The sequence below is a fragment of the Desmodus rotundus genome, chromosome 6 (genome assembly GCF_022682495.2).
Source record: "Desmodus rotundus isolate HL8 chromosome 6, HLdesRot8A.1, whole genome shotgun sequence".
In the NCBI taxonomy this organism is placed as follows: Eukaryota; Metazoa; Chordata; class Mammalia; order Chiroptera; family Phyllostomidae; genus Desmodus; species Desmodus rotundus.
Window position 1 is genome coordinate 153,845,732 of NC_071392.1, and position 10,565 is coordinate 153,856,296.

Sequence of the window (10,565 nt, forward strand, 5' to 3'; positions counted from 1 at the left end):
TATTGTATTGTGTGTTCACCACCCCAAGACAAGTCTCCCTCCCTCTTATAAAAAGTAGTTAGAAGTCTGGATATGAGTTAGACAGTAGTAGGAATTAAATAAATACAAACAGTAATGAAAATATCTTTTTCCCCTTCCTACCTTGGAAGTACCTACTGAACTTTCCGTCTCCAAAGCCAATAACTCACAAGGGTGATGAGAAGCAGCAAGCTGACCATGTGAGAAATGCAAGCAATACACTGGAGAGGTCAGGAGCTATGACTTTGACCTCAGTCAGCTTGGGTTGGAGCCCTGGCCCCACCTGTTACCAGTTAGTTGTATGACCTCACTTAACTTCTTTGAACTTTACCTCCCTCTCTGTAAAATAAGAAAACGTCCTTATAGGCTAGAATAATACAAAGTGTGCAGTATACTTTTGGCATACTGTTGCATGTTCAATAAGAGTTATTTTTACTGGAACTTTTGCTGTTAGGTTGCTTTGTAAAAATAAAAGACACTATAGGTTTTAAAAAAATCACAGTTTCTGATTTAACTGGGGTTTTTTTTGGCACCTAATGGCTCTACACTTCTTGATTTAAGAGAACCTTAAAAACAAAGAGTGGTTTCTGCTTTCAAGAACAGATACTCTCGTGTGGGCTTAGCTATCACTGAAGTCTAGTCGGACAGCTCCGCATAGAGCCCATTTGCCTTCTCCTGCCCGTTTAAATAGGAAATCAGTGCTACGAAGACAGAGAGGTTAGAGTGTCTGGAATTTCTAATTAATATGTCAGTCCCTTAAACACACATCCCATATGTTCTTATTTCTACATAATAAAATCATAGCTTTCATATCCACTATTCCCAAACTCTTTAAAAAATTGTCTTGTATAGGATTACTGGAAATAAATTAGCAGCCTAGCCACATGCAGAGCTGAAATAAAGACCACTCCTCGATACATCTCCTGCCCAAGGAAACCTCTCTACTAGATTTTATTGTCTTCTCACTTATGGCTTTAATCCAAGAGAAAATGCAGACGTCTTCTTATCTTGTTATCATGATAAAATGCGTTAAAATATCTCCAATGCCCTGCACGTAACAATGCCCAAGCGAATATAACTTAACTCTTATTATATTTCTTGAAACGCCACTTTGGCTAGATGATTTGGGGATAAAAAGGCATTTGTGGTCAAATAATTTTGTAAGCTACTGAATGAAATGAAGGACTTCTTTCACGCGGGACTTCTCGCAGCTTTCCAAATGCTAATGTACATTAGGAAGGTGAAGAGAGGAGCATAATATATGTTTCTCAAATTTATTTGACAGTAGAATCACTTTTTGTGAGTAAAATATATTAGAGTATCTCATGGGTATTCTATGGGATTCACTTTTGAAAATACTATATTAGATTCTTTAGTAGCAAAACAGCAAGAAACAGAATTTGGGACTAAATATGTTCCATAATCATAGGTGTTGAAGAAATACTGACTCTAACAAGAAAGTAACTTTAAAAAATCAAATTAATGAGATAAAATGCATGGGGAAAAGATCTAGCCTTAAGCTCCTAGAGCGCAGCGTTTTACCTGGGCCAAGGTAAGAGCCCCTGAGAGCAGAATATGCGGCAGAAGCCTGATGCAGCTCGGAGAAGAGCCCAGGCACAGGAACAGGCGGAGCTCCCACCTCAGGGTTCATACTTTGAAGAGAAGGACATCACGTATGGCGCTACACAGTTATGCATTAGAGCAGCAGTCCCCAACCTGTTTGGCACCAGGGACCGGTTTCGTGGAAGGCAATTTTTCCATGGACCAGGGTGGGGGAGATGGCTTCGGGATATTTCAAGCACATTGCATTCAAGCTCACCCCCTGCTTTTCCGCCTGGTTCCTAACAGGTGCAGACAGGTCCCAGCCCCCGGCCCAGTAAGTCTGTGTCCTAATCTCCTCTTCTTGTGAGGCCATTAGTCACTGGATTAGAGCCCACCCAAGTGACCTCATATTAACTCCGTCACCTCTTTAAGGGCCCTGTCTCCAAATACCGTCCCAGTCTGAGGCTCTGGGGCCTAGGACTTCAACATATGAATCTTAGGCGGGGATACGGGATGCCACGATGCATCCCATAACACCAGGTGCAAGTCCTCCCTGGCCTGCAAGATGGGAGAAGGTGCTGAGGTCTCGCTCGATTTCCTTCATTACACACACACACACACACACACACCTTGGAGGGTCTTTGTAGGCCCCTCCCACCCACCTTCTCCTCACTCAGTAACTTCCTGGGCTGCCCAGAGTCTCCCACAACATTGCAAAGGTTTAAAGCCCACAGGTTCTGGAAGACTTGCCCAGCTGGTGTTAAAGCAAAGGTAGTCTCCTTTTACCGCTGGCGACATAGGACAGTGAGGACACGGGACAGTTTACGGGTGTGGGAACAGCACTGAGTTAGCGGAGGCCCCATGACCTAACACAGCAAAGGCCGCCGTCCTGGGACCAGGCCGCAGGGCAGGGCAAGGCGTTTGCTTTTTCATTACCTTGTTACGTGCTAGAAGTCATAGGGTGAAAGGAGAGTAGGAAAAGTTGCTATTTTTTTATACCTGGCCTTCTGATAGCCTATATGTTTTAGGGACAGATAACTTCCTAATGAGACTTTTTATAATAAAGCTTCCATTGCTTTGAGAAATATTAACTTTTCCAGTTCTTCCTGGTAGATCACACCGACCCTGCTGTTAAGGTTACAATATCCTAAAGATTTAGCTCCGCGGTAATAATGGGTAAGAGCCTTTGTGTTGCCACGGGCCAAAACTCTATTATTTGAAATGAAACCTCTCATAAATATCCAACTACGAAGTCACTATCTATCAGCTGCTGTTATATAAATAGGACAGAGCTAAATCTCCTATCTGCCAATATTGGAGCTGCCACAGAGAATGATTTTGTGTCCAGAGCTCGCAAATTAAAGAGGCTTTTGCTCCCTCGGCCAATTCTAGGAAGCCAAGTTGGTTTGGTGGAGGAGGATCCAACTAAGGCGGCTCGGTGGGTCTGATTTCTTCGTGCATTTCCTTTATGCCACGGCCTTAGACCCCCTGCAGGCTCAGTAGGTCTCTTCTGGGTTATATTCAAGAGGAGACCTATTCTTTAGAAGGAACACCGTAGCTCCCAGTGGCCCACTTCCCATCTCTGCTTTTCCACAACTTCTGCCATACCCTGGTGGTTAGTGCCATTCAGAAATACAGAGGATGGCGTCTATAGGAGAGTGATCCAAAGGGAAGTTTCTTTGGTGTTGGGAATTTCAGGCAAATCCCTCAGGGAAGATATTTGGGGACATCGGCAACCTGTCTATTGGTCCCCTACATATACCAGCTTCTTTGTGAAAAATGAAACTGATCTCACCATTCCCCAGCCTAGAATCCTTCGGGGGTTTCTCTCAGCCTTCAGGGTCAAGTCCCCACTCCTTAGCATGACTCACATGGTCCTCCAAGGCTGGCCTTCCAGACTCAACATTGCGTTGATCCCTTCCCGCAGCCCTCTTACTCTCAACTCTGGCCAGCAAAAGCCCACCCTTTAAATCTTTACACCTCCCCGTTGAGCTCAGGGCTGGGCCTGTGGTAACCTCAATAAGTGTTGGCTGAATGAATGAAGGCATGAATGAACTGTTTATCCTGCTTGCGTGGAAGGCATCTTCAATGCAAGGGAAAGCGGGCTGGAAGAGCGTAACCATCTGAGAGATAGGTTGCCGCCCCCCCACCGAGGGAGAATAAAGGAAACCTGCCCTAGAGTTCCCAGGGCAGCAATCAGGCTTTGGAAAAGCACAGGGTTACAGAGGCAACCCCCACGGCACAGATCCATGGAATTTCCCAGTTCTTTCAAGCACACTTAATTGCGCACACAGAAAAGAATGGCATCATTACTTAATCCAAAACACAATAACAACAATAGATTGCTCGAGTAGGCACATAAGTCCCCTGCAGAGAATGTAATGCGCGTGTTGCTTTTACCCACGTATACAGTCAAGGCAGTGGGAGAGGGGGCCGGCCCCTTCCCGTGGCCTGGGAAGGGGGAACATGGATGCCTCTGGCTGTTATAACAGGAACAGGGGGAAACAATAGAAAGCCCAAGGGTACGGCTGCAACTCCAGTTAAGACGAATGCGTATCTTCATTTTCATCCTTGGCAACAACGTGAAGAAGTCGTCTGACGTTGCTGAAAGACTGCTGTCGACCCTGGTAGATGCTCATCAATTATGATTAAGTATTGCAAGGTTCAGGTCAAGATATAATATGTCTGAGAAAAACCATGGCACCTCCTTTTAATCTTGCGTAGAAAACAATTAAAGTATATAAAGCATATTATTAAAATATGTAAAATTTATAATTTAATTATAAGATTGCATGGCTTTATGATCTAATAGTTCTGCTGTATTTTGCATATTAGTGAACAATTGCTTTCTTAAAGCACACAGTAGAATCATTTACTTGATGCTGGAGAATAAGTTAATTATGGATTCCCTGTATATGACTAATGGATTTAATAATCACTTTACTGTAGAATTAACTTATACTTCCCTATGCTTATAGCACTAATGATGATATTCATAAAAGTTATATTTTTTTAAGATGTAAGATTGGCACAAAAAGAGAAACCAATGTACAACTGGGTTTTAGAGCCAGCAGTTCTAAATAGATGGTTCAGAGCCTTCAAGGCCTTCTCCTTGCTCCACAATAAATCATACACACCCTCTCCACCCCTCACCCCCGCCACCAACCCTGCCTCCATTGGCTTTATTAAGGGAATTTATTTTATTTAAGGGAAGACGAAATGCTTGCCAGATGCATTTAGTGAAGCTCCTGATTTTTTTCCACCTCGGTTGTGGGTTACGACAACCATGAGGATTATTCACTTACATCCACTTCCTGGAGCTCTGGAAACCCCCACCTGGCTAAGCGCACCTTGGGGTGCCCAGTCCCTCTTTCTGGCTTCAGTTTCTGCCCCTTGAAGCTGCTCATTTTTCTCTTTCAACCAAATAAACAACATTGGTGGAAGGAGTAACAGGAACGTCCTTTTTTTTTTCTTCCAGGAGGTGTCCCTAACACTGCCTGTCTCAACTTTTATGCTTTCTTACCACCATTGTCATTACCACCACCAACATCATCACCATTATCGTCATCACTGCCACCACTGTCATCATCTTCTTCATTATCATCGCCACCACCATCATCACTACCATTACATCATCACCACCATTACATCACCACCACCACCATCATCGCCACCATCATCGCCACCACCATCGTCACTACCATTACATCATCACCACCATTGCATCACCACCACCACCATCATCGCCACCACCATCATCAGCACCATCCCACCATCATCATCATCACCATCAGCATCCGGGTTATTCTTCCTCGTGGAATTAAGCAGTGGAAGATCTGGATTTTATTTCCAGCTCTGCCAGTTTACCAGTGAGGATGACCATGGGTAAGTCATTAACCCTTTCCAAATCTCTTTCTATAGCTCTGAAATGTGAAAACCGATGACCTCTGACTCTGAATGGGCTTTGTCCACTGACAAGTCCTAAATACATGGAGTGTATTGTTGAAGTGCCCCCTCCTACCCACATGTGCATCGCCCGCCCCTCCGTGAATTACTCTGTGTTTCTGGCATGGGGATATACATATTGTGGGAGAAAAGAACTGTGGCTTACACTTTGATATACTCTACAGAACTGTTCACAAAGTTTGTGCCTACTGAATACCTGTTGATGAATTGATTGGAAGAGTGTAAATTCTTAATTCACTCCCTGAAGACCTGAGGGATTGTAATTTTCTTTAGGTCAGACACCTGTAGCTATAGATGGGAAGCCTTAGATCTCTGTCTCCCTGCCTCGAGCCCCCCAGTAACTTCCGGAACACTGCTCTGCGGAGAGTGCAAAGGTCATAAATGGCGATGAGAGGCTGCAGGAAGTGCGATCCGGCCCCTGGTGGGACTTGGAAGGCCTGAGGGTACCATTCCTGCCCCACTTCTAGGTTCTTCAGGTACCGTTGCCCGCGTCCTCAGCACACTAAAGGAGTAACCAAACTTCTTTATAAAATACCAAATTGCTTTGACAAGTGGGAAATCCACAAAGTTTTGCTTTTTAAAAAAATTCATAGCATATATAAATAACATTCTTAGAGGGAAATTTTTAAGCTATAGTTTCAAGGTTTTACTTAAGTCGGCCTTGGCTAATTAAAATGAAGCCTGAATTAAATGTTCGGATCCCTTTTCATACCTAAGCCTTGAGTTTGTTTGCTTAATGAACTTTATTTATAAGACATACTTCCCCACATTCTCACTCCCCAGCCACAGTTCAGCCACCCCATGGCAACTGGAGTGCTTTGTTCACAGTCTGATTAGTCATAAAAAGCACTCAGGATACTCCCTGAAATTAATTTTCTCATAAAAATAATTACGAGCCACAAACCCTTACATAAATTTAGGCCCTTTTCTCTTCACCCACAACCTTTAGCTCTGGCTTACAGCAGCGTTTCTGAGACTGCAAAGGACGTACACAGTCCCTGGGAACCCCCCTTAAATGCCCATCCCAGCTCAGGTGGGGCCCAGCGCCCTCATTCCTAACAAACTCCAGGTGAGTCCCGGCCATACTTAGAGTAGCAAGAACCTAAACTTTTTGTGGCACAACCTTGAACAACCTTAATTTTACACACTGAAGACTCATATTATATAATTTTTCATGAATGAAATGAACGTTTAAGGTAAGCAATTTCTACTCCTCAGAAATTATTTTATTATTCTTTTTCTGTTGAAACACTAACACTCACCACCTTTCATCCTTATCGCCACTTCATCTCCACTTTGGCTCGTATTCCCTTCTCTTTTTCACCCTGCTCCACAAACCACAAAGCACTGGGTGTTACACAAGGAGGGCTGCTGCTCTGATTTTCAGGTAGCATTGGCTTCCCAAGCGTTTTGAGATATTTTATGCCTTACAAAGGGCTCCCAGGCACTATTTCATAAAAATAAGTTCACGTCCGGGGAACTATAGAATGAAAAGGTAGACAGACTTTGGAGTGAGATTCCACGGGTACAAGTCTTGGTTCTGCTAAATACTCAATCTTGGGCAGATCTTTAACGTCTTTCCTTCAATGTTCTCATTTGTCAAGCAGCAGAGGGTATAAATAGCCACATCACGAGTTGGTTATTTGGGTTAAGGTTGGGGTTGTGAGGTTTTAAAGGAGATGAGCCAAGACCGGAAACAGAGAGGACCCTTCACACTCTCATTTTTTAGGCAGATCTTCTAATCCCACTTCGTTGTTCAGGGATCGTTCAGGGCCCTCGTCCTGAGTAGGCGTCCTTCCCCAGAACGGCAACTGGCATCAGACACTATCTCCTCCTCTCCTCTCTGTCTCCCCAAACTTTCAAATTCCCCTGTAAAGCCTGCTGCTTTTGTGGAGCTTGTGGCTGGTGTTTGACACCCAGATTTCAAGTGATCAAGCAAGACACAATGACAAATCTAAGAAAAATGACACCAGCTCTTTGAAGAAAACCCAAATCAATTCCCTTCTCCCTCCTCTTCCTTGAGCGTCTACCTTTTCCAGCTGCTATCGCCACTCATCTATCATACTTAGACAGAAATCCATATGTCTCGTTCATATCACTGTTTCTCAGGCAACAGCCAGGCCACTTAGCAAGAGTCTAAAGCAAGCAAATGTAATATTCTGCCCAGGAGTGATAGCCAGCCAAAGGTTACTGTGCCAGAGCAAGTTAATTATTCTAAGAGGACTTACTTTTACTATAATTATTGATTGCTATGAACTAATGGAAAAAGCTGCTATTTATTAAGTACCTTTATCCCCTAGAAGCTTTTACGTACGTATCTCATTTTACCCTCATCACAACTTTGCAAAAGGTTTTCCAAATTTAAGGAAATTTTAAGATCACGTTGGTGTCGTTACTGGCTCAGCGTCACAGCTGGAGATAGGCAGAGCCAAGATGGACGCAAGCCGTAAGTGGTTACCTGATTGGGTTCTGTTAATGCCATCACTTTTCATTTAAAATTTGTTCTGCCAAGTACTATGGGCAAATAATGTTCGAGAGTTCCACAAGACTTCGAACAAAATAGCAGCAGTCCCTTGCTCCACCCTTCCCCACCTCTGATTCTCATTCTCCAGAGGAAATCTCTTTTGGCTGATTTTCTGCTATCTACCTCCACATTTCTTCCATAGTACGCTTAATTGCTGTCGCTTGATTTTTCAAGTTTTGAGTTATGATTGACTTACTACTATGAAAGATGAGGATTTAACCCTCAACCCTCCAAGTCTCCTCTTCCTTCCTCCTAATGTAATAATATACAAATTTTTTGTTGTCAAATTAGATCGATAGTCAGTGTTTGCACTGATTTGGACGTATCAATATCATTCACAGCTGAACAATTGTCACAGTATGCCTTGATAATTTGTCTTCTCTTGTACAACAGTTTTCCCTGGAATTAATGATTGCATCGCCGTTCCATTTCTTTCGTATTTCATGTTTCTCTTACTAATTCTCCTAGCTCTCTGCCGGAACCATAAAACTCTCAATCTGGTCAAGTGCATCGAGCGGTTTATTGGTTTTCTGTGTGTGCGTGTTTTGTTTTATTCTGTTTTATTCCCGACATTCAGCGTACAAGCCCTAAATTATCAGCCCACACCGATGGCTCCCAACATCTGCTTTATTCATGTGCTGGGTTCTCAGTAGTGTCTTCCAGCTTACAGATGCCTGTCCTTCGGTTCTGGAAGTTTTCCTGTGTAGTTTGATAATTTTCTGTCCCATATTTCTGTAACTCTCACTACTTAGATGTTGGACCTCTGGAAAAGATCCTCTCTCTCATCTTTTCTTGCCTATCTTTTTGTCTTTTTAGTTCATATTTTGGGTGATTTCCTCAACGTTTTCTGTCAACTAAAGGATTTTTTATTTGTGGTATTTTATTTTTTTATCTCCAAGCTCTATTGCTTATTCTCTGAATAGTTCTTAATTAGAGCATCCTGTGCTTGTTCCAGGAAAGCAAAATTTTCTTTTCTCTTGCTAAGCATATTAATTATAATTTTTTAAAAAGTGTTATTCTGCTCTCAGAATTTTTATTTTTTTCCAAGTAGTCTTTTTCTATTGGTTTATTTGGCTCTTCTCTTCCAAATGGGAAGCTTTCCTCTTACCTCTATCCCTCTGCAGCACCCTTACAGGAAGCTCCATGCAGGGACGAACATTCAGCTAGTGAGCTTTTTATGACAGTGATAAGAAGGCAATGGGGTGGTGGGTCAGTGTTTTCATTGGTTGACCCCTGTAGTCCTCATCCAGTGGCTTTATCTCCCAGGGAGGTCAGTTTCCACCAGAAGGATCCTCCTGATTGCTTCCTGCCAGCGTCCTGGGAGCCCAGAGAGAAGATGGCAGGAGGCCTCTCTGCTCAGTCTCCTAACCCTGCACCTAACCCCTGGCCACAGCTGAGCAAACCTTGCAAGAAATTAAAAACCTAGATTTTTGTGTTCTTGCCCAGCTACCAGGGATGCATGTAACTGTTCTGCATGCTAACTTTCTTTTTTTTTTTTTTTAATTTTTATTGTTATTCAATTACAGTTGTATGCCTTTTCTCCCCATCCCTCCACCCCACCCCGTGCTAACTTTCAAAACCTCCCATTTTCAGCCCCGCTCCACATTTTCTCCAGAAGTTCCTCTTGCTTTCCTTTCTTGACACTGAAGTTCGGGAGTGTGCAACATAGCTGGCCTCTCGTCACCTTGTGTATCTAGGGTCCTACTCTCCCTGCTGTGCTACGACAGTTGCCACCTGTTTATTCGCATATCAGCTTCCAACACTGTGCTGATCTCCCCATTGGCTGGGGAGCCCTCTCCTGTTCTCTATCCTTGTTGGTGTGCGTTTTCCAAATTCCTTCATTATCATCTTAGTGAGATTTGAGCAGAGTGCAGGAAGGCATGTAAGGACTCATTTACCATGTTTAACCAGAAGCCCCATGATTTATTCTTGTTTAGCGATTATGTTAGAATCACAGTGTGTTAAGTAACAACCTAAAACCTCTCTTGACCCTGAACTACACCAGCCAATTAGGTTGGGCCATAGATATTCTCTAGTGTTTCATAGAATAGTAACCTTGGTGTATTAAACATGTTGGTCTAACTATTAACATTTGAAGAGAAGAAAAAAAGGAGAAGAAAGGAAGGAAAGGGGGGGAAGGTATGTAAAGTCTTTCCCTAATTTTTAAAAAATGACACATGATAATAACCTCTACATAATTTTTCTTCATTAATACTTCTTGGGCTTCACTATTCAGTGGTTTAAAACAATTCAATTCTCATACGGTAACTGTCTTGGGGTTTGGCTTCCATAACCAACAGGAGGCAAAAACTACACTTCCATTGCCAAGAGTGTAGTTTGTTTGAAACCCAAAAGCTGTCCGTATAAAAATGGCATCCCAGAAGAGCGTTTGTGGATTTAAAAATATCCTATTTGTCTTCTCTAGACTTGGAATCTGATGTCAATATTGGCTTGAAACCATCTGTGGCAATTTGTGATTTTTTTTTTTTTTGGAGGGGAAAAAGGAAAGAAAAGA